The sequence below is a fragment of the Sinocyclocheilus rhinocerous genome, unplaced genomic scaffold, assembly GCF_001515625.1.
Source record: "Sinocyclocheilus rhinocerous isolate Xijiao unplaced genomic scaffold, SAMN03320098_v1.1 scaffold1191, whole genome shotgun sequence".
Lineage (NCBI taxonomy): Eukaryota > Metazoa > Chordata > Actinopteri > Cypriniformes > Cyprinidae > Sinocyclocheilus > Sinocyclocheilus rhinocerous.
In genome coordinates this window covers 134,623-161,081 of record NW_015636560.1, presented here as the reverse complement: position 1 = coordinate 161,081, position 26,459 = coordinate 134,623, and the positions used below count along the sequence as shown (strand labels likewise).

Sequence of the window (26,459 nt, the reverse complement as noted above, 5' to 3'; positions counted from 1 at the left end):
ACTGAACAACTTTTATAAGGATTAATCTATATTTAATCTATACAGTGAAGACTATGCAGTGCTATTTTACATTTGATTATTAAATTTCTGTACCTGAAAATTTATTTTAGATCTACCTGAAAAACCTGAAAAGCACTGTTTATTTAATTTGTGTTTTTGTTTTTGTTATATTGCATTTATTTTCTGCTATTGCTTGTAATTTGGTTATCTGTAAAAAAGGTTTTTAGCACTGAGCCCATAGTAGCAACCAAAAAAGTATCAAATAAAGTTTTAACAGCTTTATTTTTAATTTTTTGTATTTTTTTTCTACATTAATGTATTTTTTCTACAACTGGAGTACCTCGTTCGTGTTGTTTCCTAATGAGGATTTACATTATTTTACACATTGCATATTTTAGCACAGAAACCTGAAATCTTGACTCTTAAGATTACTGATCTTGTGTGTGACTTAATTTTGTTTTCAATTATTTATTTTTCTTTATTATTAAAAAAAAAGTGTAGGTCTATTTTTTGTTGTGAATGTCCCAAATGAAGAACAGGATGTGGAAATTTAAGATAAATGTTCATGTTATATGTTTTGGTTGCATTTGTGAGTTAATAAAAATTTAGATGGTTGTTTAAAATAGGTATATAATATAATAGTATCGATATATCGATCAATATTCTCCTGTATCGAATCGTATCGAAATCGTATCGTACAATTTTTTGAAGTATCTGCAAATATCGTATCGCTGGGTATGAGAATCGATATCGTATCGTATCGTGACGAACCATCCGATTTACACCCCTAATATATATATATATATATGTGTGTGTGTGTGTGTGCGTGTGTATACCTAAATCTATGCCTTTTAATTTCTATGCATCTATGCATTTTAATGTCTTATACTGATCATGATCCACTCAAGATAAACCTTCATCTTTCTGAATAAAATGCCAAGACCGTTTATTGGTCCTAATTCATGTAGGATGTTTCAGAGTTTCCACGCTTTCATGGTGACAGCACTCTTCCAAATTAGTAAGCTTAAACTCATCATGCTTAACTAAAGGCTTGTAATGTTTTGTGTGGGATGTTTTTACATTCATACAACAGAAAATATGTCATTCACTGAGATTATCACTTCTCTGTGTGTGATCTACCTGCCACATAGACTATACATCCTGAAAACAGTTTTAACAGCGGGAGAACACAGGATCAAAACCATCACAGCCACTTCCTTAGTTAAAGGCACGAGCCAGGACCAAGTGATGAAAGCCTTGAGATTCATATACAGTCAGGAGGAAATGCAGGCGAAGTTATCTGCAGAGTTACATCATAGACTGTGGATGTGCTTCAGGCTACCAGTATAGCGAAACACTTTTGAGCCATAAGTTCTTCTTCATTTGATTATATGTAAGTGCTCTAAGTGGGAAAAAAATCTATAACACCTTTATTAAGGAAGATCTCAAAGGTCAGATTGACGACACGACTGCAAAGACATTTCCAAAGCAGTGAATAGCAGGTCTGTGTGTGCATATTCATTTTCTAGGTATTCTGAGGTGTCTTAGGACCTCAGGGTCTTCTTGCTTTTGAAATGTTTAATTAAATGACTTTGCCTCATCATCAGGAACATGAAACGAAAGAGGGAAAACAGTTTGCCCAACCTCCAGAACAACACAAAAGACATTATTCGAAATCACCACCTACAGCAAATAAGGTGCAAAGAACATATGTCTTATATTTACCCATCTTGTCTCGCTCCAGTTGAATTCAATTAAAAGGCGCCTGACTTGGAAATATAGAGTGCCGTGACACTAAGCTGACACACTCTGGTGCCTTAAAATACACTGGATTTTCCAACCAATCCAATTCAGTATTGATTAGGTCACTGACACACAACCAAAGACTCCCTTGAGTGGCATCAACAACCCAGTGTCGGTAGCAGTTTGCGATATTTGAATAGCCGTTCATTGTCTTAACACAACAAATGCAGCACCATCAAGGTGTGAACAACTAACCCAATGGAAGCCAAATGAAACTTGCTGTAGTGACGCTACAATGTTCTGGATGGCTGCCAGGGCATTGCTATATCGTTGCTAGGATGATCTCGATAGTTGCTAGGGCATTTTCCGGGTCTTCTGGGTGGTTGCTAGTTGGTTACATACTGGTCTACATCAAAAGAGCACCATCAAGGTGTGAACAACCAACTGAACTTGTCGTAATGGTGCTAGGATGTTCTGGATGGCTGCCAGGGAGTTGCTATTTGGTTGCTAGGGTGTTCTTGATGGTTGCTATGGCATTTTTTAAATATTTTGCTAGTTGGTTACATACTGGTCTACATCAAATGAGCCACATCAAGGTCACATTAAGGTGTGAACAACTAAGCCATTGAAAACCAATTGAACTTACCGAAACGATGCTAGGGCGTTCTGGATACTTGACAAGGAATAGCTATGTCACTGCTAGGGTGATCTCAATAGTTGCTGGGACATTTTCTGGGTCTTCTGTGTGTCTGCTAGTTGGTTACATACTGGTCTAAAGCCTGTGGGCCCAGCTCGTCTTCCTCCTCCTGTGAGAGCTCTCCGGCCGCTGCCACAGCGCCAGGGCCCAAACCCTCCATCTGCTGCAGGTGAACCAAAAACAACTGATAGCAGCTCTCAGTGATATGTGTCGGGTCCCCGCTATAATAGCAGCAACATTCACAAATGTTTACAGAACAAGCGGGAACCCAGTGTGCCTGTAGTTTTCTCTATTTCTGTTTCATCACGTGATAGAAAGTCTAAGGCCTTCTTAAGCCGTACGGCTGACTTATCTAATCTGCGGCCTGTTATGCATCAAACTAATATTGCTGTTGAGACAAAATGCAATGCCATCAAGTTAGCATTTTTAAACATTCGCTCACTAAAAAATAAATCATTTCTAATAAATGACTTAATAACCACAAACAACCTGGATTTTATGTTTCTAAACGAAACATGGCTAGAAGACAGCTGTAGTGCAACGGTCCTCAATGAAACAGCCCCTCCTAACTTTACTTTCATGAGTGTTTGCAGGACTGTTAGGAGAGGTGGAGGTGTAGCTGCTCTATTTAAAGATGTCTATCAATGCAAGCAAGTATCATTTGGTCAGTACTTGTCTTTTGAATATCTAGGGATTGTGTTGAAAGGTGCTCCACGCATTCTGTTTATTATTATTTACAGGCCTCCAAAATACTCTCCAGCCTTTGCTGAAGAGTTCACAGAAATGCTATCAATGATTTCCTCAGAGTTTGACTGTTTTGCTATTGCAGGGGATTTTAATATTCACATAGATAATGCAGAAAACAAAACTACAAAAGAAATTATAACTGTTTTAAACACTCTATCTATCTATCTATCTATCTATCTATATCTATCTAAATCTATGCTGATTTAGTTACTCAAAGCAGTAACTAAATCAGCATACTATCATCTCAAAAACATTGCAAGAATTAGATGTTTTGTTTCCAGTCAAGACTTGGAGAAACTTGTTCATGCCTTTATCACCAGCGGGGTGGACTATTGTAATGGTCTCCTCACCGGCCTTCCCAAGAAGACCATTAGACAGCTGCAGCTCATCCAGAACGCTGCTGCCAGAATTCTGACTAGAACCAGAAAATCTGAGCATATTACACCAGTCCTCTAGGTCCTTACACTGGCTTCCAGTTATATTTAGGATTGATTTTAAAGTACTTTTACTCGTTTATAAATCACTCAATGGCCTAGGACCTAAATACATAGCAGATATGTTCACTGAATATAAACCTAACAGACCACTCAGATCATTAGGATCAAGTCAGTTAGAAATACCAAGGGTTCACCCAAAACAAGGGGAGTCTGCTTTTAGTTATTATGGCGCCCGCAGTTGGAATCAGCTTCCAGAAGAGATCAGATGTGCTAAAACATTAGTCACATTTAAATGCAGACTCAAAACTCATCTGTTTAGCTGTGCATTCATTGAATGAGCACTGTGCGATGTCCGAACTGTTTGCACTATATTTTATGTATAATCGTTTTCTTAAATTCATTTTAAACTTCTTAAATCAATTGTTTTAATCATTTTCAATGTTTTTAAATTCCTTGTTTTATTGTTGTGTTTTTTTTTTTCTTTTCTTTTATGTGAAGCACTTTGAATTACCATTGTGTATGAAATGTGCTATACAAATAAACTTGCCTTGCCTTGCCTTACATCAAAAGAGCCACATCAAGGTGGGAACAACTAACCCAATAGAAACCATTTGAACTTGTCACAATGATGCTAGAATGTTCTAGACAGTTCTCAGGGCATGGCTATGTGGTTGCTAGGGTGATCTCGATAGTTTCTGGGGTATTTTCATGGATTTCTGGGTGGTTGCTAGTTAGTTACATATTGGTCTACATCATTAAAGCCACATTAAGGTGTGAACAACTAACCCATTAAAAACCAATTGAACTTACCGAAATGCTAGGATGCTAGAATGCTAGGGAATTCTGGATGCTTGACAATGAATTGCTATGTCATTTCTAGGGTGATCTCGATGGTTGCTAGGGCATTTTCTGGGTGACTACTAGTTGGCTACATACTGGTCAACGTCAAAAGAGCCACATCAAGGTGTGAACAATTAACCCAATATAAACCGATTTAACTTGTTGCAATGAAGCTTGGTTTTTCTGGGTGATTCCCAGGACATTTATTTGTGGTTGCTAGGGTGTTCCTGGTGGATTTTAGGACATTTTCAGGGTGTTCTGGATGGTTGCTAGTTGTTTTCATACTGTTCTATGTCAAAAAAAAAAAAGCCTACACTTAATCTCAGGTGCCTCTTTCAATGTCCTCCAGACTTTTCTAAGTCCATATGAGTATGTTTCCTCAATAAACTATATAAATCAAGGTATCCTTTATGCCTGTAACACAAATTTTAGGGTAAGTTACTTGTTTAATAGAGTTGTTCAAAATCCTTAACCCTAAATATAAATAATACTAGTAGCAATGCTAGCTTGTTAGCCTCAAGCACCAAAAATCGCGGCTGACTTAGCAGTAGTAAGAAATAAATTTCAAGTAACTAAAAATTGCTCCAAACACATTGGCGAACATTTCTGACAGAGTCTCTAAGAAAACCACGTGCCTGTTAATCAAAGTGCATAGACACAAACACAAGACACAGGTGCTATCAAAAAGCCAGATAGGGCTCTGTTGCACAGAGGAATCATACGGAAACAGGGCTCCAGCAACCCTCATATAATGAAGAGATAGATAACAGAACACTTGCTCACTGTAACGGCAATAACAGATCCGTATAAATTGCATGGGGTTGCTGATGCATTGACACAGTGCTTACTAGACAGATACTCCAACAGCAGACATACCGATGGGTTTTGTTTACCGGCCAATTTGAATTCAAATAAAGCTTTGCTTTCGCTGACTGCACATCATTATCCATGAGACTATAATCCCACCAGCAAATCCTACAGCTTCCAGAGCCAGACCTTTTGTTTGGGATTACTGGAAGCTTAGCCTATAACAAAGAGAAATGAGGCATTTCCCTCATCCTCCGTAATTAAGTGTGAAGAGTTGTTTCAAATCCAGATGAGAAACTGGACACACCACAGGATGATACCTCTTAGACTTTGGTGACATGGGCGATGGCAGGTGTCCCTTGCATTTCCATTTTTTATGAATGTCATAAGATATAGTCTTTGAGAACATATCATAAACGCAGAATCCAACATCATGGACACCTTGGCTTTTCTTGGTCCTTTATTGTCTTTTGTTTGCCTTGTTTCTTTGAACAGTAATATTTCTATTAAAGATTTTCAAATAGTGAATTTGATTCCAGAAAAAAGTTCAAGATTTTATTCTTCACTATTCAGCTAATAGCCTATTGATACCTAAGCAGTGTTGGGGGTAACGCATTACAAGTAAGGCGATTTACGTAATCAGATTACTTTTTTAAAGTAACTAGTAAAGTAATGCATTACTTTTTAATTTTGAAGGAAATATCTGAGTTACTTTTTCAAATAAGAAACGCCAGTTACTTTGTTTCCCATGTCTTGACTGACAGCTCCCATGTTGCCATGTTGAGAGAAATCGGGAGTAAGTGCAGAGGCGTTGTGTGCGCTGTGTGAACACGATGCTTACTGTAGTTCTAGACTAAATATGAACATGTATTTATTTACTCATCTCACCTGCACAAAAACAGATTCAGTATTCCTCAAAATGAATAAAAACAGTCAAACGAAAACTCATAATATTATACAAACATGCAATAATTAACTATGTTAAATAAGACAAATATAATTTATGTATTTAATCCCATTTTATTAATCCATGTCTTTGCTACTGACCTTCGATGATCCAATTCAACCATACTAAGCAAAAATGACACATTTGTGTGTCATTTTTGTTATTGCGGAACTTTCTTCTCCTGCGTCATATTCTTCATGCAATTTGTTTGAGCTGCGCCCTCTACTGTACAGACATGAATTTACATTTCCTTCAGTCTGAGGCATATTCATTTCACTTTTGTTGTGAAAAGGGCTTTTACATTTGTAAAAGAAGAACTTTTTTATATTAAAAACAAACAAGCAAGCCCTGCCCAGATTTAAAAAGTAACTCAAAAGTAACATAATGCATTACTTTCCATAAAAAGTAACTAAGTAATGTAATTAGTTACTTTTTAGGGAGTAATGCAATATTGTAATGCATTACTTTTAAAAGTAACTTTTCCCAACACTGTACCTAAGCATTTGGCTTCTTGGGTTATTGAGTTGCTCGGGGTTCTTGAGTTCCTGTATTGTCATTTGAAGATTTAAAAAGCTCTTGCTGCACATGATGGGTTGTTCAGATTTAGAGTATTGCCTTTCGGGTTCATAAATGCACCATCGATGTTTTTTTCTGAAAAAAACTAGAGATTCAAAAGTTCTTTGTGGAATTTCTGATTGGAACCTCTATTATTTAGAGTGCAGGACAAAAAAAACCCTCCATCTTTATTCAACATTTCACTAACCAATGCTTTACTGAAACCTGTCCACAACCTTACTAAAACTGCATTCTCCTACAAACTTCCCCTCAGACTGACACTGTTAATTGGAGAGTTTCCACACATCATGGACTTGGGGAGCATGTGACTCAGTCAATCTCTGGCCTCGTTGAAGTGTTTGAATGGGCCGCTTTTTCCCAGTAGAGGAAACGCACAGTGTTCCAGCACTGGCAGGTTGTGCGGAGATATCTGTATGGACACTGGCTCTGGACCACCATCTGAGATGAGCAGAGACTGGGTTTGATGGCTGTCCAGTGCACCGGATCAATACAGCTATCTTGTGGACATTTTCTCAAGCGAAGGGAAATCCAGCATAAAATAAAGACCGGCCTTGTGTGAATAAAGGAAGATCAATGTGGTGTCGCACCCCTTCCAGATCACAGACAAAAAGCGACAATGGCCAGTTTTTGGAGATGCTATTAGGCTGTTCTAAATTACACTGAAAACACATTTATGTTGGGGTGGTTAGATGAGACAACGTCATCTTCTGAACAATTTGCAGACTTTCAGTCAATTGTAGCTATATATATATATATGACAAGTATTTTACTTATATATTTGTATGGAAAATGGAATAGAAGACCCGCAGGAAAGAAAAATCGCAAAAAGAGATTGTAGAGTTTGAGAAAATACCTCAGAAGTATCACCAAGTTTTCTCAGATTTTCCAAGTCTGAAATAAAATGCCAGATATTTCAATAAAGATGTGGTTTTCTCATGAATATATTTATTACATCTGAGACAAACTTGAAACCTCATGAGCTATAAATAGCAACCAATTAGAAATAAAAATGCACTGGCAAACATTAGGCAAGCCATAGCATACTTTGAGATAATATAGAGATATTTTCTGAAACTAAAAGAGATATTTGTGACATTCCTTGGATTTTTTTCTCAGGAGATGTAAAAGGAAAAGTCTCAGTTTGTTCTTCCTTTACAGTAATCCCATTGCTGTCAAGGAAAAACAATTGAGAGTCCAAGAGTAATAGTAATTTTTCTTTCCTACAGGTTTGGTAACAGCTATTTCTTTTGCAGTTTTATTTCATTCCTAAGAAATTTAAAACATTTAAGACACTAAGAACCCTATGTGTCTTGTGAGCAATGAAAGAGCAACCTCCGAGCAATAAATGCTCCTCTGGCGAGGTGTGTATTTAGTGACAGATGCTAAGCTCACATGAAGGCTATAATTATTATCATAAAATAAAATGACTTCAAAGCTTCACTGGTTTTTAAGACACATTCAAGATATAGTTCCTAAAACTCCAAATAGGCTTCCTTAATGAACTCAAGCTCCTAATTGGATTTTTAAAAGTTTCATACAGGAAAAAAAAAAAAACACAATTAACTCCGAGCATCGAGTCAGGCTTGAGCGCCTCCCGTGAGTAACATTCACTCATGTACACACACTTCATGACCGAACTGCAGGGAGGTCTCGTGCTCAGACGGACCGGCCGTGACTCCACGCGCTTTTCTTTGCCCCTTGTTTATACTGTAGTTGTAGAATTTCACAACTAGCCCATAAATACCACCAGCTCATGGGAAGATAAAATCACAAGTGTTTGCCTGTGTGTGAAAAGCAAAGAAAACGTGAGTTATGGAGGCGCAGGAACATCCACTCCGCTGTGGGAAATGGCCTACGTTACGACACTCTCCTTTAAATGGCATCATAAAGCACACACGCGCGTTTACACTCGCTGACAAGTGCACGCAACAGTTTGCGGCATCTGTGTGTGTGTGCGTGAGCTGTTCCATCACCTCCCACTGTTAACATCTGGTCCGTTTAATGCTGCCATGTAACTCTGCCACACTGATACATGCTAATAGAATCAAATGAATCACGCTGCCAGCTCTTATCACGTTACATGCTCTGCTCATGCGCTGATAGATGGCATTAATACAGCTCCAGCGGAGAGAGAGTGCATTGACATGAAGAGCTTACTAAGAAAATCTAGTTTCAGTGCAAAAAAGATGAGCATTTTTCTTTTTAAGACACTAACAGATCTGTAGTCAAAGGTAACTGTTTTGACAAATGTTTTTTTAATGTAATTGTATTATATATTGCGCCTATATCATATAACAGACTTATTGTTCATACAAGCAAGACATTTTACTTAAGCATCACCTTTTTCACAAATGTTTCTCCTGAAATTCCTTAGACACAAATTAGACGATCCTTGACATTCAGCACACATATTGAGCTAAGACAGATCTTAAAATATGTGTTTTCTAGAGGCTCAGAGGAGGTCGCAGTAATGTCTCAAACTGTGCTCCGACAACTGTACTGTCTGCGGTCAAAATTGACAAATCGCTAGATGAGAAACCAAATGCTTAATCCAATCAAGTTTTAGAGCTTTATACTCTTGCAGTATATTCTTAAAAAAGAAAGGTTCCTAAATGGGGTTTTCGCAGCAATGCCATAGAAGAACCATTTTGGGTTCTCCAAAAATATTTCAATGAGAAGTTCTTAGTTTGAAGAAAATAATAATCTAAAGAACCTTTTTTTTTTACATTATAAAGTACCTTTTGTTAAATAGAAGGTTTCCATTGATGCTAAAGATTCTTAACCGAGGTGGTACTAAAAAAAGTACCAGGTACCAGGTACTGTACCCAGTGGAAAACCCCCCAAAAGTGAACCGTACCGTGCCGTACCGTGCCGTACCATGCAGTGGAAAAGCGCCAGTAGAACCATAAATTCCAATAAGGAACCTTTATTTTTAAGAGTGTAGAAGAACCATTCTTAAAATAAACTTTTTTTTCCCCCTTAATGTAAAGAATCTATTATAAATCCATCAGTACTTCAATTTTTTTCCACTATAAAGAACATTTGTGCTATTGAAAGATTCCATGGATCTTAAAGGTTCTTCAAAGAACCATCAATGTCAGTAAAGAAACTTTTAAGACTGTACGATTTTCTAAAGATATTTCTAAAGATAAATCCGACGCAAATGCACTTAAATCTACTAAAATGATAGACCACTGAGAACTCCATCGAGACTCCTGAGAAAGTCACCTTCTGAGCAATAAACCGTCCTGGCTGACATCTTTAACCAGAGTGCAGTTTCAGACATTGTCAAGCTCTCTTTTGAATCTCGAGTGAGATTACTAGGGTCTTTTTTTTTTCTCAGGAATATATTTATACGCTTAAATCTCTGTTTAATCTCATTGTGGTCTCTGAGAAATAATGGTGATATTAAAGAGACTTTCAAACCAAATGTGAGATAAAAAATCAGTGTAAACAAACATCGTTTTTGTATTGTTACAACCAAGATACAACTCTCAGGTCTTTACTTGCCAAAACTCGGTCACAGAAGAGCCGTCACTGTCCTTTAGATGAGGAGATCTCCAGAACGAGATCGTCCATCGGCAGGGACAATGACAGCTGCCTGCATCTGACCCAGTATTGATGTACCAGCATTTGGATCCCGTCCTGACACACATCCAAGACACGACCACCCCAGTCCTGCATTGATGTTTGTGCAAAATCAATAAAAATTATCTCGGGAGTCCATACGCCATTTGGCAGCTCCATTTTGTGATGTCTTCTTAAAGAATATAGGAGACATACTGTACAATGGGCCAGTCGAGCGCATGTAATTTGTCAAGCTAATCTGCTGCAGTCTTACATTGATTTTTTCCCCTTTCTTTTCGGACTCCTTAGCCTCTGGTCATTACAGCACAAAAACTTACTTAATCATACAGTGTGTTAATGTACGGGTCACAATAACGTCCATTTTCTTGCCCTCTGGTAATTTCTTGGCTTTCTTCGCCTTTGCTCAAGAATCTTTTTTATGGGTCAGTGTCCCTCTGCAGCTAATGTTGGGAAGATGCTCAGGATGGGCCGAACGGCTGAGTGCATCTCAATATTTGTGCTAATATATGTCATTCATTTAATAATAAATGGGATAAAATACACATAGTCTGATTATATTTAGGGTGGAATTTTGACCACATAAATTAAGATTTCTGAATTACACCAACCCAATGAGCCTGATTATTTTCGAGTAAATCTTCGTAAATCCATTCTTGCATTAATTGCTGCATTCACTTTACTGTAACAATTTACATAAAAAATGGTTTGTGAAGGAAATTGATTTCATGAATGAAGCCCAATGATGTAGAAAGCTTCTAAAGAGCTATGCAAGTACATTTTAATGTGGATACTGCATTAAAGTGCATACACAATGGTTAGTTCTGACTCTGAATTCAGAAAGTGGTTTCAAAATGCCAGTAAATGCACACTAGTGACCACAAGTGGAAACAGCATTTGTTTTTGACTAATGTACTTAATTAGCAGAATTTCAAGGAATATGCTGGGTTCATTACAAGTCAAGCTCAATTTTGACTTAATGTGGATTACAACAAAAAAAATTCAACTCATCCCTTATTTTCTTTAATTAAGCAAACATTTAGGTTGAACTGTAAAAAAATAAAAATCAGTAAGTCATGGCAACATATGGTTTCACATTGCATAACGAATTTCAACTTATTACGTTATGGTAGATTCAACTAGACAATATATGTTTATTATTATTATTATTTTTATTAACTATACTTAAGCAACTTTTGTTTTTTTAAGTTGAAGTAGGTGGAAATGTTTACAATATAAGTAAATCGGTCTGATTTTTCAGAATTTCATTTTTAAAATTTATGTTAAACCATGTATTATTTGAGTTGAAAAGGGTTTCAGGGTTTCTTCATGGCAACATTGCATATTGCTTACATATTGCGTCTATAACATTGAGTATTTTAATGTTTACGATGGGCTCCATTCACTTCTATTGTAAGTACCTCCGAGTTCTGCGCTGAAATACTTTTAATAAATGCACTAAAAAGGGTTTTATTAAAAAAGGGCCTTGTGTTGTGGCTTAAACTACCCTTTACCTGTCTTGGCTTAGCGCTCGCTGCGGCGGCATTGACCACCAGTGCATTAAATGCAACTCTTAAGAGCGCGATAATGCAGTGAGACCCTAAACCCGGACGCAAAACATGGCATTACGCTTCTCCTGACGAACTCTAGCGTGCTGTTTCCATAAGGGCGCAAACAGATGGGGAATTGTTACTATCTGGCATCTTTTTAAATAATCTAGGTATATCCATTGCACTTGGATGTTGCCGCTTTTGAATCTGTGTTTGTCCTGTTTGCCAAACCTATCATTTACACCAGGGCTCTTAAAGGAAGAAAAGCCCCCCTCTTATGGCATACGTGTCACCCTCTCTCTTTAAGGCTTTACCCCTTGTGCACTTATCTGCTCCAGTCAAATGTATTTCTTATCGAGAAGGGGAAAAAAAGTCCATGAAGCTGCCTCACAATACGGCGTTATCAAATTTCCTCAGCCCAGTCGGCATGTCATTCAGTCAGTCAGATGGTCTCGGGTTTGATTGATGGATGGGCTTCGTGACAAATAAAACCTGGATCAACAGCTTTGCACCTCTTTCCTCATCGGAGACCCGCGCGAAACATTCCTCCGTAACAAAGGCGGGATTACAGATGCATTAGCCCGCCATCGACCACGGGCCTTCTAGTGCTGTCAATACTTTGCACATAATAACCTGAAGCCACGATAAGGAAACAAAAGGAGGGGAGATAGGAGCGAAAAATAAATCAATGGCCGAGTGGGGGAAAGTTTTTTCAAAGACACACATGCGCCGTCAGAGCTGGGGGACGAATTTTCCACCGCCGCCGCCGGATAATGGCCTCTGACACGAGGACAATGAGCACTGAGGGTCCATCGGCGGTCAGTCGAGCGGCCACGATGGGCTCTGATAAGGGCCAGGATGAGCGTCCGCTCACGCCGCATTCAATTACGCCATTAATCTCTGCATTAGGAGCCACCGACTTGAGCGACTTTTATGCCCGGGTTCTGATGCGTCTCGGGACGCCTTCCAGATATATCCTTCCGTTTGGATTAAACGATATCCTTTCTGCTCGACGCCGGTGTACAACTCACTCCAAATCTTTCACGCTTCCTCGGAAAAGCCGCGTGGCGTATCTGTAATGGCACTTCAAAGTAATCGGCGAAGGCTTCAGCAAATGACTGACTGAGAGGGGCCCCGAGGTAATTGTTTCACCAATCCTAATTAATTAATTTCCTCCACCCTGTTTGCGCCGGCGTTCACACGGTTAGGAGCCGCCTCGGCAGGTAATAATAAATAAATAACTCAAGGCAGGCTCTGGAAAATTAATAAGAAAAGAAAAAAGAGGCCCTGCATGTTCTGTCTGCCGAGGACCGGCGCACAAAGACACAATAAACCGGCGAACAAACAGTTCCTTAGAAAAAAAATCACCCAGAAACAGTGAGCAAATTCAATTACAGAAGTAATTAGAAGATATAGGGCGAGACTGCCTTTTGGGACTGTGCCAGGAAACATGAATTAATAAGACAGAATAGGAGGAGGCCGTTGTAGTAATTAAGAGGCAATCACCTATGTCAATGAATACCTAAAAACAGGATGGAGAACTATTAATTCAGTGATCAAAAATATTTTGAAGATGATTAATACAGCAAATTCATTTAAAAAGACTAATTTCTGGAAAGATAGCAAGACAATTGCACATAATGTGCTCTTTCTGGCATTTATATTGCTAATTAAATTTCGATCATTTGCCGAGGCATTCTTGAATCTGTAAAACAGCACAGACAGCATTTGCCAAAAATGGTCTCAGCCGCTTGCAGATAGGGTACATGGAAATGCATTAGGCAGAGAATTTTTTTAATTTCATAAAAAAAAAAAAACTTTTTTAAATAAAATAATGAAATAATTCAAATAATTATACGCTGATAAAAATGTCTGTGAAACACAACAAAAGCATTACAAATAAACATTCCATTATAGTTTATAATTATATAGTTTATTAACATTATAGTTAACTAAAACAATTAAAAAAAAATGTTTTTAATAAAATGAAAGAAAAAAAAATAATATATATATATATATAAACTTATTTTATTTTAGCTAAACATTTCACTTCATTTTCAACATTTCAAACATTTCATTTTCATTTAGTTTGACCAATAACGCAATAAAAATAAAAATAAAATAAAAATTAGAATTTATATAGATATTAAATAATAATAATAATAAAATGAAAAAACACACAAAGTCACTAAAATGTTAACTAAAATTAAAATTAAAATTAAAATGAAAAATGAATAAATAACACACACACACACACACACACACACACACACTCACACACACAAAACAGTACTTCAGTGATACTAAAATAACAGGTTACAAAAAAGGAGTTTTGCAGTGATGCCACAGAAGAAGCATTTAAAAGAACTGTTTTTTTTTCTTAGTGTGAAGAACATTTTAATGATCTAAAGAACCTTTTCAAACTAAAAGAACCTCTTGTGCATTGAAAAGGTTCCATGGATTTTAAAGATTCTTGATGGAACCATCGATACCAATAAAGAACCTTTATTTTCAAGAGTGAACAATAAAAGAAAAAGAAGCATGAAACAAATCACAGAAATGAGGACATGTAGAATGACATGTTAGTTTACGCCCTGCATTAAAAAAAACCCGAATGCATCTAAAACGAATGCATTTCAAAACATGATCAGAAACTAATACGACTCCAAGCCAGATGGTCTAATTTCGAGAGGAGATATTAAAGTAAATGCAATTTAGTCGCATTCAAATTCCTCCATCTAAAGGAAAAAATAGATGCTAAATTTGAGGGCTGCTTTAATTTTACCTTAAAGATCTTTGAGACGGATCAGTCATTCTTTCAGTAAAATGGCAGATTTACCCTACGCGACATTAACATATTCATATGCGTTAGCGGTTAAAGCCATTTTTGCAGATACGAGAGGCAAATTCCACTTAATATTATCAGAAGCCAGAATCTGACGGCATAAAAGACCAATTGCCTGAGGGGAAGGGATAACACTAATATGCTTTCAAATTTCAGCGCAGTATTTACACCGCGAGGTATATCATTTACTGCGGCGCGCTGGATGGACACGAAGGGCCGTGCGGTTTAGCGACTTCAATTATCACTTAAATAGACTTAATATCGAAGATCAAAACCACGAGTGTTGACTTGACTGAAGTCCAGAAGAGGCCTAATGCTCGGCCAGTCAGCAAAACAAACGGACTTAGCCACGCAATTAGCACTGAACGCCCTCGTATCAGTGGCGATCAAACGCTCGCTCCAGTTCCGCCAAAGTTTATGTGCGCTGTGTCAAAGCCTTAAATGGTTTATCCCGATTCGAGCCTTCGCCGAGACGCCTAATTTTCTATTCAAAGCTATTGGAGGCCCGTTCGGATAAATGAGAGTGATTAAAACCAAGATTGCAACAACATAAGTTGTCGCTCAAGAACATTCGAGGGACATCTGGTGTCACAGAGACCTGAGACAGTTAACAGGGAGATGAGAAGTTTCCCTCTTCACAGCCTGGCATCCAGTTGGCACGCGGCGCTTTGGTTGAATGCCAGCGAGGCTGCCATCTGTGTCCTTTAACCCTAAAGATGACAGATGTGGAGGCAGAGAGTGATTTGAGATTCAGCTCCGTAAACAAGAAGTGCCGCGCGACTCGCGAGTGTTTCCTGTTATTCACAACCAGCCTAAATGAGCGCCATCAATTAGAAAAGTGTTCAAATTAAATCCCTTTTCTCTTCAATACGCAAGAAATTGTGGTGAAATTGAAACTCGAGGGTAACAAATGATGGGCGACCTTTGATTGAAATCTCACAGGAAACTACAATATACAGATTCACTCACTTTCAAACACTTTTGTTTGTTTTGCTTGGGTTAATATTTAATACAGACACTATTGCTGTTGCTAATACCAATCCTAATTCACCAATTGTGAGTTTTCACTTGGCGTACGCTAAAACGGGTGAAGAAGTCCTTTAAGCTTGAGCCAACCTAGATCACCCTAGCAACCACATGGCCATGCCTTAGCAACACTCTAAAAACACCCAGAACACCTTAGCAACTGCATAGCAAAGCGCTGGCAACAAAGCCCTAGGATTGTAATGGAGTTTTGATTGGGCAAACAACACTCACATGTTCTTCATTAAATAATAATAATAATAATAATAATAATAATAATAATAATTATTATTATTATTATTATTATACTTTGTTGTTATTGTTCTAAACAATAATAGGAATTGAAATAATAGTTATTAAAATTAATAATTTTAAAAATTAGTAACAACAACAATATAATTTAACATAATTGATAAATGTTGTTAATAAAATATGTATTATTATTATTATTATTATTATACTTTGTTGTTGTTGTCAACAGTAATAACAATTTAAATAAAACTTATTAATATTATTAATTAATTAAAAATTACTAAGAACATCAACAATAATAATAATAATAATAATAATAATAATAATAATAATAATAATAATAAGAACATCAACAATAATAATAATAATAATAATAATAATAATAATAATAATAATAATAATGTAAAAAATAAAGATGTCACAAGTGTAAGACCTGTTTTATTAGGGCTATTTTTTGTTGTTGTTCTTCTTCTTCTTGTTTGTTGTTGTTGTTTATCAAAAATAATAACAATTATAAGTTATAAAAGTTAATAATTATTAAAAAAATCTATAATAATAACAACTAACAACAACAATAATAAAGATAATAATTTAAAAATATTTTTAAGATGTCAGGAGTGTAAGAATTTTAGTACAGCTAATATTATTATTATTATTATTATTATTAGTCTTCTTCTGCATTGAAATTGACTCTAGAGTCTTTGGGCACGGCTCAGCTCTGCTGACTCATTTTCCTTACAGTTCTGACCACCTCGGCACAAAGCACAAGAAGGCCTTTGCCTTCTGATTACAGTCTCATCTGCGCTTCGCTGGCACCTCAAAGCCCTGCCAGGTAAAATTGCCGTCTCCCCCTTGGCCCCCCTTTTGTAACATCAAGCTCTGTATCCCAGCCCGGCTGCACCTCTCGCTGGCTCATTCTTTACCCAAATGACAGTGTTTTTGGCCCAGTAATGGCTCTCATTTTCTCAGCGCCCAGCGGTAGCCTCACTTTTCATCAGGCTGGATCACTACAGCAGGTCTTCCTCTCAGTCGAGCACTAAAGAGCCCCGACACCCCCTACAAACAAATACATCATCTACATCATCATCTCACCCCCTACACAAATACCAGCATAGACACAGACTCAACCGCTAACACTGACAACACTGCCACTCGTGTGTTACTTACACATATGTGACCCTGGACCACAAAACCAGTCATAAGGGTCAATTTTTTGAAATTGAGATTTATACATCATCTGAAAGCTGCATAAATACGCTTTCCATTGATGTGTGGTTTGTTAGGATCGGACAATATTTGGCCGAGATACAACTATTTGAAAATCTGGAATCTGAGGGTGCAAAAAAATCTAAACATTGAGAAAATCGGCTTTAAAGTTGTCCAAATGAAGTCTTTAGCGATGCATATTACTAATCAAAAATTACGTTTTGATATATTTACAGTAGGAAATTACATATAGCTTCATGGAACACGATCTTTACTTAATATCCTAATGATTTTTGGCATAAAAGAAAAATCGATCATTTTGACCCATACAATGTATTGTCGGCTATTGCTACAAATATACCCGTGCTACGGTTTTGTGCTCCAGGGTCACATATGGGACAAGAAAACAGTACCAAAGAAAGTCTGTTATGTTTGATCTTCTATAAAAATACATAAATAAATAATGAAATAATTTCCAACACAAAATGATAGTTTAGCATTATGTATTTATTGGTACTTTTTCTTCTTTTTTTTTTTTTACAGTGAATAATCTATTTACTTACTGATATAGTAATTGAAATATGCTAAATCTGCTAATCCAGTCCAGATGAATTCTGAAAGCCCCCTTATCATCTATCTATCTATCTATCTAATTATTTAAGATTTGAGTGAAAATTAATCGAAATCTGATCAAGTTATGCATGGTATACCATGTATGGCAGACATTTCAATTTTATGTCACTAATTCATAAAATGTATTTTTTTTTAACTTTTTAATGTCAAGTGAAAAATCTAGAGCCCAGCACTCAACTTTCTATTTTTTTTAAAGAAAATTCAAACTTAGTGTTTATTACATTGTAATTACATATGTAGTACTGTGTAATAACTAATGAATAATATTTATTAAATATACACCTATGTTCAGCAACTTCTAAATAGTTTTTGTTAATGTTATTAGAATTATGATTACCTATATTTGCATTAAACACATGAAACAATGAAATTGTTTATTTGTTGTTTATTTATTTATTGAGATTTAAGGAAATCTGATCAATTTATACATGGTATACTTTTTGTGACAATTTGTGGCACTTTCTTTGTAATTCCATGCACACAAATATGATATCGCAAAACAATCTTAAATTAAAACAACAATAAGATCAATCATCAATTATCATATCGTAACATTAAAATTGGATATTAAATCAATTATATCCCACATAAAACCAGTAAAAGACTAGACTTGGGATTTTCTTGATGAGAAATTCCACTCTTTCTTTCTCATTGTGTGACTAACCGTTAAAAATTTGATTACTTGCGTCACACATTTCATAAAAGTCTCATTTACTTGTTCCGACTCTGGGAAAAGCTCGACCCGCTGGCTATTCACCAGAATGCCGACATGACATGAATCAAATCCATACATCTTGATTTGGGTGACAGTCACAGCCTTTGAGATTTGAAAAGCTCAGTGGTTTCTTTTGCCTTTTGTGGAAGCAAAATTAAACAACTGTTGTTGACCTTCATTATATGGGAACACACAGCCAGTGTACTGCGGCCGTACCCTGGGGACACACCATCCTGACCAGCCTCCCCAGAGAGAGCGCCAGGAATCCCTGTAATCCCACAACACACACACCTCACCTACATTTTACATGCAAACAAATGTGTATCAATTACCACTGCTCAATACAATTATTCCATTTCAGTGTGCTTCCATTTAAACCTATTAGAGTGACACAGGTTGTCATAAAGTCAGACTACAGAAGTACAAAAACAAACACTGCAATGCAGATCTGTTTAATTGTTATTGATCGTTTATTGATTTTGTATTAAACAACATGCATTAAATATAGAATTATGTTTAGCAACCTCTAAATAATTTTTGTTAGTGTTATTTTAACTATTTTACATTAAATACATGAAACAACCAAATTAATGAAAACTCTTCATCATTTTTTTTTTTTTGTCAAGTGAAAACGCACCATTTCCGCAATTTTTTTGGAATAGCATGCTCTCAAGATGAGAGATGGATTTTTTTTTTTTTTAAGAAAATTAAAACACCAAAATGAGTGTTTATAACACTTTAATTACATATGTAAGTACTGTGTAATAACTAATGAACAAACTGTTTCAAATAGAATGTTCAGCAACTTCTAAATATTTTTTGTGAGTATTATTTTAATTTTGATTCGTTACATTTACATTACACGAAACAACAAAATTACTGAAAACGTTTCACAAATTCAGCAAGCATTTCTTTTAATGTCAACTTTTTTGTTGTATTGTACATAGGATCATTGTTTTAAAGAAAATTCACAAATGTAAGTACTGTGTAATAACTAATAAACAGCATGTATTCATATATAATTATGATCAGCAACTTCTAAATAGGTTTTGTTAGTGTTATTATACAATTCTATTAATTTCACTTACATTACAATACTACTAAAACTACTGTTTTAATTATTCAACTACCGTCAAAATATTTTTTAATTCAGTAAAAAAAGCTAGATCCCAGCAAACCAACCTTTTTGGAGTATCATGCACTCAGATGAGAGATGCATGGTAATTGTTTTAAATAAAATTCTAACTTTAAATGTTTATTACACAGTAATTACATATGTAAGTGCATAATACCTAACGGACAAAACAAAAAGTAAATATTTTGTTGTAAATATAAATACTCTCTGTTAGTTTTATTTTAAATGTAATCTTTTTTTATATACACTACGTGTAACATTAATGTAAAATTCCAAGAACTCTAAAGGGATTCAATTCAAAGTCAAATGAAAAAAAAAGCTACATCCCAGCATTCCACTTTTGGAGTGTGCAGCTCTCAGATTCTAATCCAACATTCTCTGAATAAAGGTATTGTTGTTCAATTAACTGCTTATATGATTTTCCCTCTAATCCTATTTCTCTCTATCCTCTGTTCATGAGGGACGGTCTGCAGTGCTGGACAGCCTGTATTCCGGTGGCGCTCTCTGATATGCAGCGTTTGGCTGTGACAGGCAAGCTCAGATCAGGTCTTAACACTGCTTTGTGTTCGGCTGAAGCAGAGCTGCTCTATTATATCAACAGCAGTGCCTTCCCAGCATTCACAGCAGAGCGCTGAACGCAGGCCAAACAGGGTAACAGTCCGTAAGTTCAGAAATATCTCCCAAAGTTTCGGTTTTATTCAGATTTTGAAAGTTTTAAGTTTGACAAAAGCACGTTTATGTAATATTGATCACAAATGTCTATGGGTAGCATGTATACAGTATATATAATGTGTAAAATATTGCTAAAAACATACACTTTTTTTTTTTTTACAGAGAATTTACTAGAAATACCATTTCCTTGATAATAAACGTTAATAGTTTTAGGGTCTTTGTTTTAACAGCTATCTGCCATAAACTGTGAAATGGTAATGGGAAGTCAAGCAGATGTCAGAGAAGAGGCGCATATGTTTCTGACATCCATCCACAAGCATCAACGACACATTGATATTAAGCCGAATGGACATATGTTCGCATCCCAACAAGTGGGACATGAAGCCAGACAGCTAATTTAGCGGTTTCAGTTCAACAGGGCTCAAAAGAACGGGCAGGGTAAGTTGAAAACAAAAGTGGCTGAAAAATAAAGCCAGTTCCTGGGAGTTTAGGCCAGAAGAGTAGTATGCCAGAGCAGGAAGACACGGATGGACACACAGCATTAACCACCCTCCCCTGGCCTGACTGCTTTTGTGAGCGGCACGGCCAAGAGGAAATGATGTGTGCTTGCAAAGCAGGCATTATTAATGAAGACAGTGCTTGAAATATTAACAGTTGTAGGCTGTATACTGACTAGGGACCATTTAAGGCCTAAAAAAAATTTTTAAAAAAATTAATTAAAAAAAACATGCTATGAGTATGATTTTTGTTGCTATATCTTGAAATATCTCGCATGTAAAGTCCAAATAAAAACAGCCGAAACTTAAATGGAAAAACATTATTTTTCTCTTTCTTGTAAAATGGATGAACATGATATTTAGGAAAGTGTTTGATTTCACTAGCTTTAAAAGAATTAATATGTTTTCTGAAGCTTGGTAATAAAGTCTTCATGTCAAAACAACCGTTTTGAAGTTGCCTTACAACATAAACGTAATTCCTGTGATCAAAGTGACTGAATTACACAATTAAGATGATCAGAAACCTCAATGAGATTAGGCTTAAAATAAAATGACAAACAAAAGTAAACAGAGAGGAGCTTAATATTACATTACAGCAAAGGGCTCAATTTATATTGCGAATTATATGTTGAAAGTGAATGTGACATAAAACATTGCAATTATGTTTTGATTCGTGTCAATTTGCTCGCCATTTGACTGTTCTAATCATCAATCACTTTAATACTAATAAAACATAATCAGATTGTTTACAATGCTTCATGTTTTTTTTTTTTACTGACCTTATTCCAGGCATTATTTCATTTTAAATAAATCACAATTGTTAACTGCATCTCAAACACAATGTACTCAAAACTACACTCAGATATTAAATTTCACGTAGAGTGGGTGTCTCGGACCACCCAGCCGCTTGGAGCTGGATTTTTTTCCACTTGTGAGCTTACGGCCACATGTGCTCTTAGCCTGACTTAATGTCTACCTTTAAAACCAGGCATCCAAACAGAGCGCGATGATGCTTTATAGACCGCAACACTCGCAAAAACATAAAAGACGGTGCATTTACTGTCCGCCAGGCTTACCATCACTGTACTACATTAATATCTCTTCCCTTTTCAGAGATGTTGCTTCCTTGCACAGCCGACAACTTGCTCTTTTGTTGCGTTCACTCACTTAGAGTGCATGTAATGGCAGAAATGGATAATGAAGAGGCAGGGGAGGCGAAAACACACATGCACAAAAGGAGATCTCAGAAAAGGAACCCCGCCATGCGCAACTCTGCCGCGCGGAGCCGTGGGGCAGGAGGCAGCATCTTTAGGGTGTACCCAAGCAGCACTAAACTCCAGTGTCCGTGGTCAATCAAGGCCATTTTTTACAGCCGCTGGGGTCCGGCATCCCTGCCTTTACACTACAGTGGAAACCCTTTGTACTAATTGCTAGATTGTACCTGATTTTCTAGTTCAGTTCCAGCCTATAATTGACTGACAATGATGGGAATGGGGTGGGGGATTTCAGACTTGAGCGCACGGCGAAGGAGATCAGACGTTAGGGCAAGCAGGTAGCGAAGACAAAGAGAGAGGGCAGTAGTGGGGTAGGAAAGGGGGTGGTCAGTGCTCTCATGCTTGTCATGACTGCAAACCCGAAAGTTCTTTGACCCTTGCAATAATTTATTCTTCCAGTGTGACCAACAAATCCATCACAGCAATTCAGATCTTCTCTACAACAACTATGAAGTTTTGTTGCTCAACAGGTTGAGCAAGGTGCTAAAATAATTAGTTTAATTCCCCTGGAATGCATATACTGATAAAATGGAGCCATGGAGACTTGAATCTTTTTGGATAAAAGAATCTTGCAAATGCGTAAGTGTACCGACATGCGTATCAAATGCAATAATTCAAACCCTTCAAATCCCCAAAACTTCAAACTCGAATGAAAACACACTGTTGCATTCAAAAACATTAGTCGTTTCTACCCAATTCACCTAATCAAATGAAGCCAAACAATAAAAAATATTCACCATGAGTTGCGTCACAAAGGTCAGTGTGCAAAATTGCAGCATCTGTAGCATAACTCAAGATAACACATCCCTAAAGCCAACACAGCACGCCCCCATCAGGCGACTTTCTCTTGTGTTGCATTCATTAAGCCTTAAGGCACGATGGAAAGCACACAAGAGCCAGCCAAGAGCAACAAAGTACATATGTATCATTCCTTTTAATTAACGCATGGGAGAAGTAATATGCCTTAGTCTGCGACCTGAGGCACCTGCAAATCAAGGAGGGATAAAGGTACCAGCATGGATCTGTGTGTTTACAGGTGTTCACACCTCGCACACCACCGCAGATTCACAGAGACTCTCTAAGAGCCATTAGCAAAGGTCACGCGTTCCTAATGCCGACTAGACTCGCCGCATCTCAGGTTATATGCGATCTGTCTCCAAATCAAAACAACCAGCATGCTCCTTTTGGCAGCTTTTCACACGCCACCCCACATGCACCGGCTGGCACACACACAGCTCATAAATATACGCGATCCCACCTGAGCACAATTTTCTGAACAAGGTCAAACATATGCCATAAGATAAAAAGGACTGACATGAATTTCTTAGAGTCAGCTTACCTTGACTTTTAGCGTTCCCCTGCCTGCCTTTTCCAGCAGGCCCAAGACCCATAGATATCCAGAGTTCCACCTGCTCGCAGAGGAGAGCCTAGCCGAGACCCAGCGTGTCTTCTCTCTGACTGTGTCTGTCTCTGTGTAAGGGGAGCTAGGAATTCACTGGCTATAGACTTTTGTCCAAGCTGTAGGTCTTTTTTAGTGAAGCAAGATTAGTTCATACAAAACTCAACAATACAGCACTGAAACCCATTGTTGATATTCAACATTTTTCACATAGCGGAACAGAATAGACAATACGGTAGCTAGGAAACCACGGGCTGGATCACAAGCTGATGATATCTCACGCTTTTCCGTGACCTGTAATCCTGTTCATTCAGCTTGCGGGCGATGCTAGATGTAAACCAAAATCAATATCAGTGGAAGTGGATGAGAAGTGTGTTGTGGGGAGGTGGAGGATAGGTTTGCCGGGTGCAGGATGTTTTCACATTGTAGCAGACTACACAATAAACATCCTTTATTCAGCAAGGTCTTCTTTGAAGGGAGGGATTCAAATAGACACCACAAATCCACGGCTCTGCAACTAACTCCTGAATAGATGTCTGAAAGTTCAATGGTTCCCTCAGAACTCCTTTTGCAATCCAACTGTAAAATAAGCAGCTGAACAATCTATAGCCTACTTCAGCATGAATGTACAGTTTCGAACATCCCCAAGAGACTATTCAAAATAAAAACCGCAGGAGTCTAATTGCAATTCAGAAATGTCAAGTAAAGAATGTTGTAAGCTGTGAAATTAACAAACAAGACATTTAAGGTCAAAGGTGGTCGACTAAAATACAGTTAGCAAAAACGATCCCCTTGGTTTAAATGTTTCAACAATTTAATCAACAATATCGGTAACTTTTTAAAGTCTTACCAGGTCTGTACCTGTGATCCTATTCCACTCTCTTAACCCATCCAGCTTCCATATTTTCCCCCACACTCCGAGTCCTCTAGGTAGCCAAAGAGGGGGAATTGTTCAAGCCCTTCCTTTTCATCACTTCAGCAATTGACCAATTGACAACTGATTGATGGTTATCCTTTCATACCTACAAAGGCTGAAATTACCATCACTAAAGCGACGTACTGTAAAAGCCTCAAGAGTAAATTACATGTTGCTAAAATTCCCCTTCACTCAGTCCTGTACAATAGCAAGCAAACAAAAAAAAGTTTCCTTTTTGCCAGTTCTGTGGCACTGTAGATTTGGCCTTCCCTGCCAAGTGCAGAAAGAACTTGACAGCTTCTTTAAATGGTGAATCCAAAAAGAAAACCCTTTTCAAGGCCTTTCAATCGCAGCAGATGGGACCCAACCAAGAAGGCATCAACTTTGGGAAAGAGTAGTCTATTCACGAACGGCAGTGTAAGGGGGATTCTATACTCGCCGTCCAACATTTAAGCGCATTACTGAAACAGAGGAGCTAATGTGGCCAACATATTTAAAGCCTTTCAAAGTGACCTACACGTCCTGACGGACAGCAGAACAGACTTTGGCTCAAAGAGAAGACTTTCTCAAGTCTTGGAGAACTGTCCCGTCCCTTCTACCTCCCTTCAAAACCACGGAAAGCTACATTGCAAATGTCGGCGATAACAAAATGCACTTTGGCATTATCCTGGAGGGTACAAAATACTGTGAATATCTAGGAAAGAAAATGCATCAGGATTTTATTACAATTTTATCATTATTCTTACAATGTAGATATCCAATTCAAACCACTCGCCAAAATTTCACATATGAACTTAAAAGAGTTGACAAAAGGCAAAAACACTGAACGTGATTAAACATGATGATATTCAGATTAGATAATGTGCTCTTCCTCCAAAACATCTTTGATTTATTTTATCTTTTGCGCCGGAGGATGAGATGTTTTTCCCTATGTTTTATTAATGGATCTCAGTGGGGAACACTCAAATGGATATCAACAACTGGATAAGAGCAGAGGAGACGACAGCGGTGTTGACACAAACCCCATGCTGGCTCCCACCTCTCGTGTGCCAATCTGTGCACTTTAATTGTTCATTCGCTCAGTGAATACATAAATAGGTCTCAGGATCTGGTCATGGTAATGAAGCTATTTTAGACTCAAATTGCTGCTTCACATTTCCATGGAAATCTTCAACCATCTTCTTTTTTTTTTTTCATGTGCACTCTAGTTTATCTGAAAACACATATTTATATTATTGCAACGGGTGGGAAATCACATTATGATTTAATGTGGTTTAATGCAGTAAAGGGAGAATCATGAAACATGACTCTGATGTCAAGGCTGTACTGATTCAAAAGCAATTTTTGTACATATGGTCCGGCTCAAGGCCGCGAATCAACAGATGAATCGGAGGTCAAGCCCGTTTCAGTCCCTGACCTGGGGTCAGATATAAGCCCGTCCGCAAACACAACGATACAATCTCCTCCATCTCTTCATATCCGCTAAATACAGCTAAACTAAACCTTCATGACCATGACCACAAAAATCTGAACTATAAGGGCATTCGGTTTCAGTAAAAAATTAATTTGCTACCATTTAACCTCAATTCATTGGGTCATGGAAAATGATCATAAATGTATAAAGAAAAATAATGAATGTATTTCCTGCCTTACCAACAACCTGTTTTTAACAGTGATGACATTTCACTTCCCACATATTAATAGTTATATCACTTATTTTAAAACAGATAGTTCCAGTCCTGGAAGCCCACTGATTTCTGTGTAGGGCTGGGTGGAGTTATACATCCTGCAAACATTTAAAACACTTTGAAAAAAATATTGTTTATAATATAAACTACTGTCCTCTTAAACTTTTTTATGTATTTGAAAGATGTCTATAATACTTACTGAGACAGTATTTATTTGAGTAAAAACAGTAATACTGAAGTATTATTACAATTTAAAATAATGTTTTCTTTGTCAAT

The 26,459-nt window shown here is 37.1% G+C and overlaps 1 long non-coding RNA gene across 2 annotated transcripts in view; it reads right to left on the bottom strand.

Annotated features, from left to right (window-relative positions):
- LOC107747926 (uncharacterized) overlaps positions 1–23,664 on the bottom strand; it is a 52,276-nt gene extending 28,612 nt beyond the window's left edge. For both annotated transcript variants that reach the window (XR_001640853.1, XR_001640854.1), the window contains exon 1: positions 23,520–23,664. This is a non-coding gene — a long non-coding RNA (uncharacterized LOC107747926). The remainder of the gene's footprint in view (positions 1–23,519) is intronic.
- Positions 23,665–26,459: the final 2,795 nt, after the last annotated feature.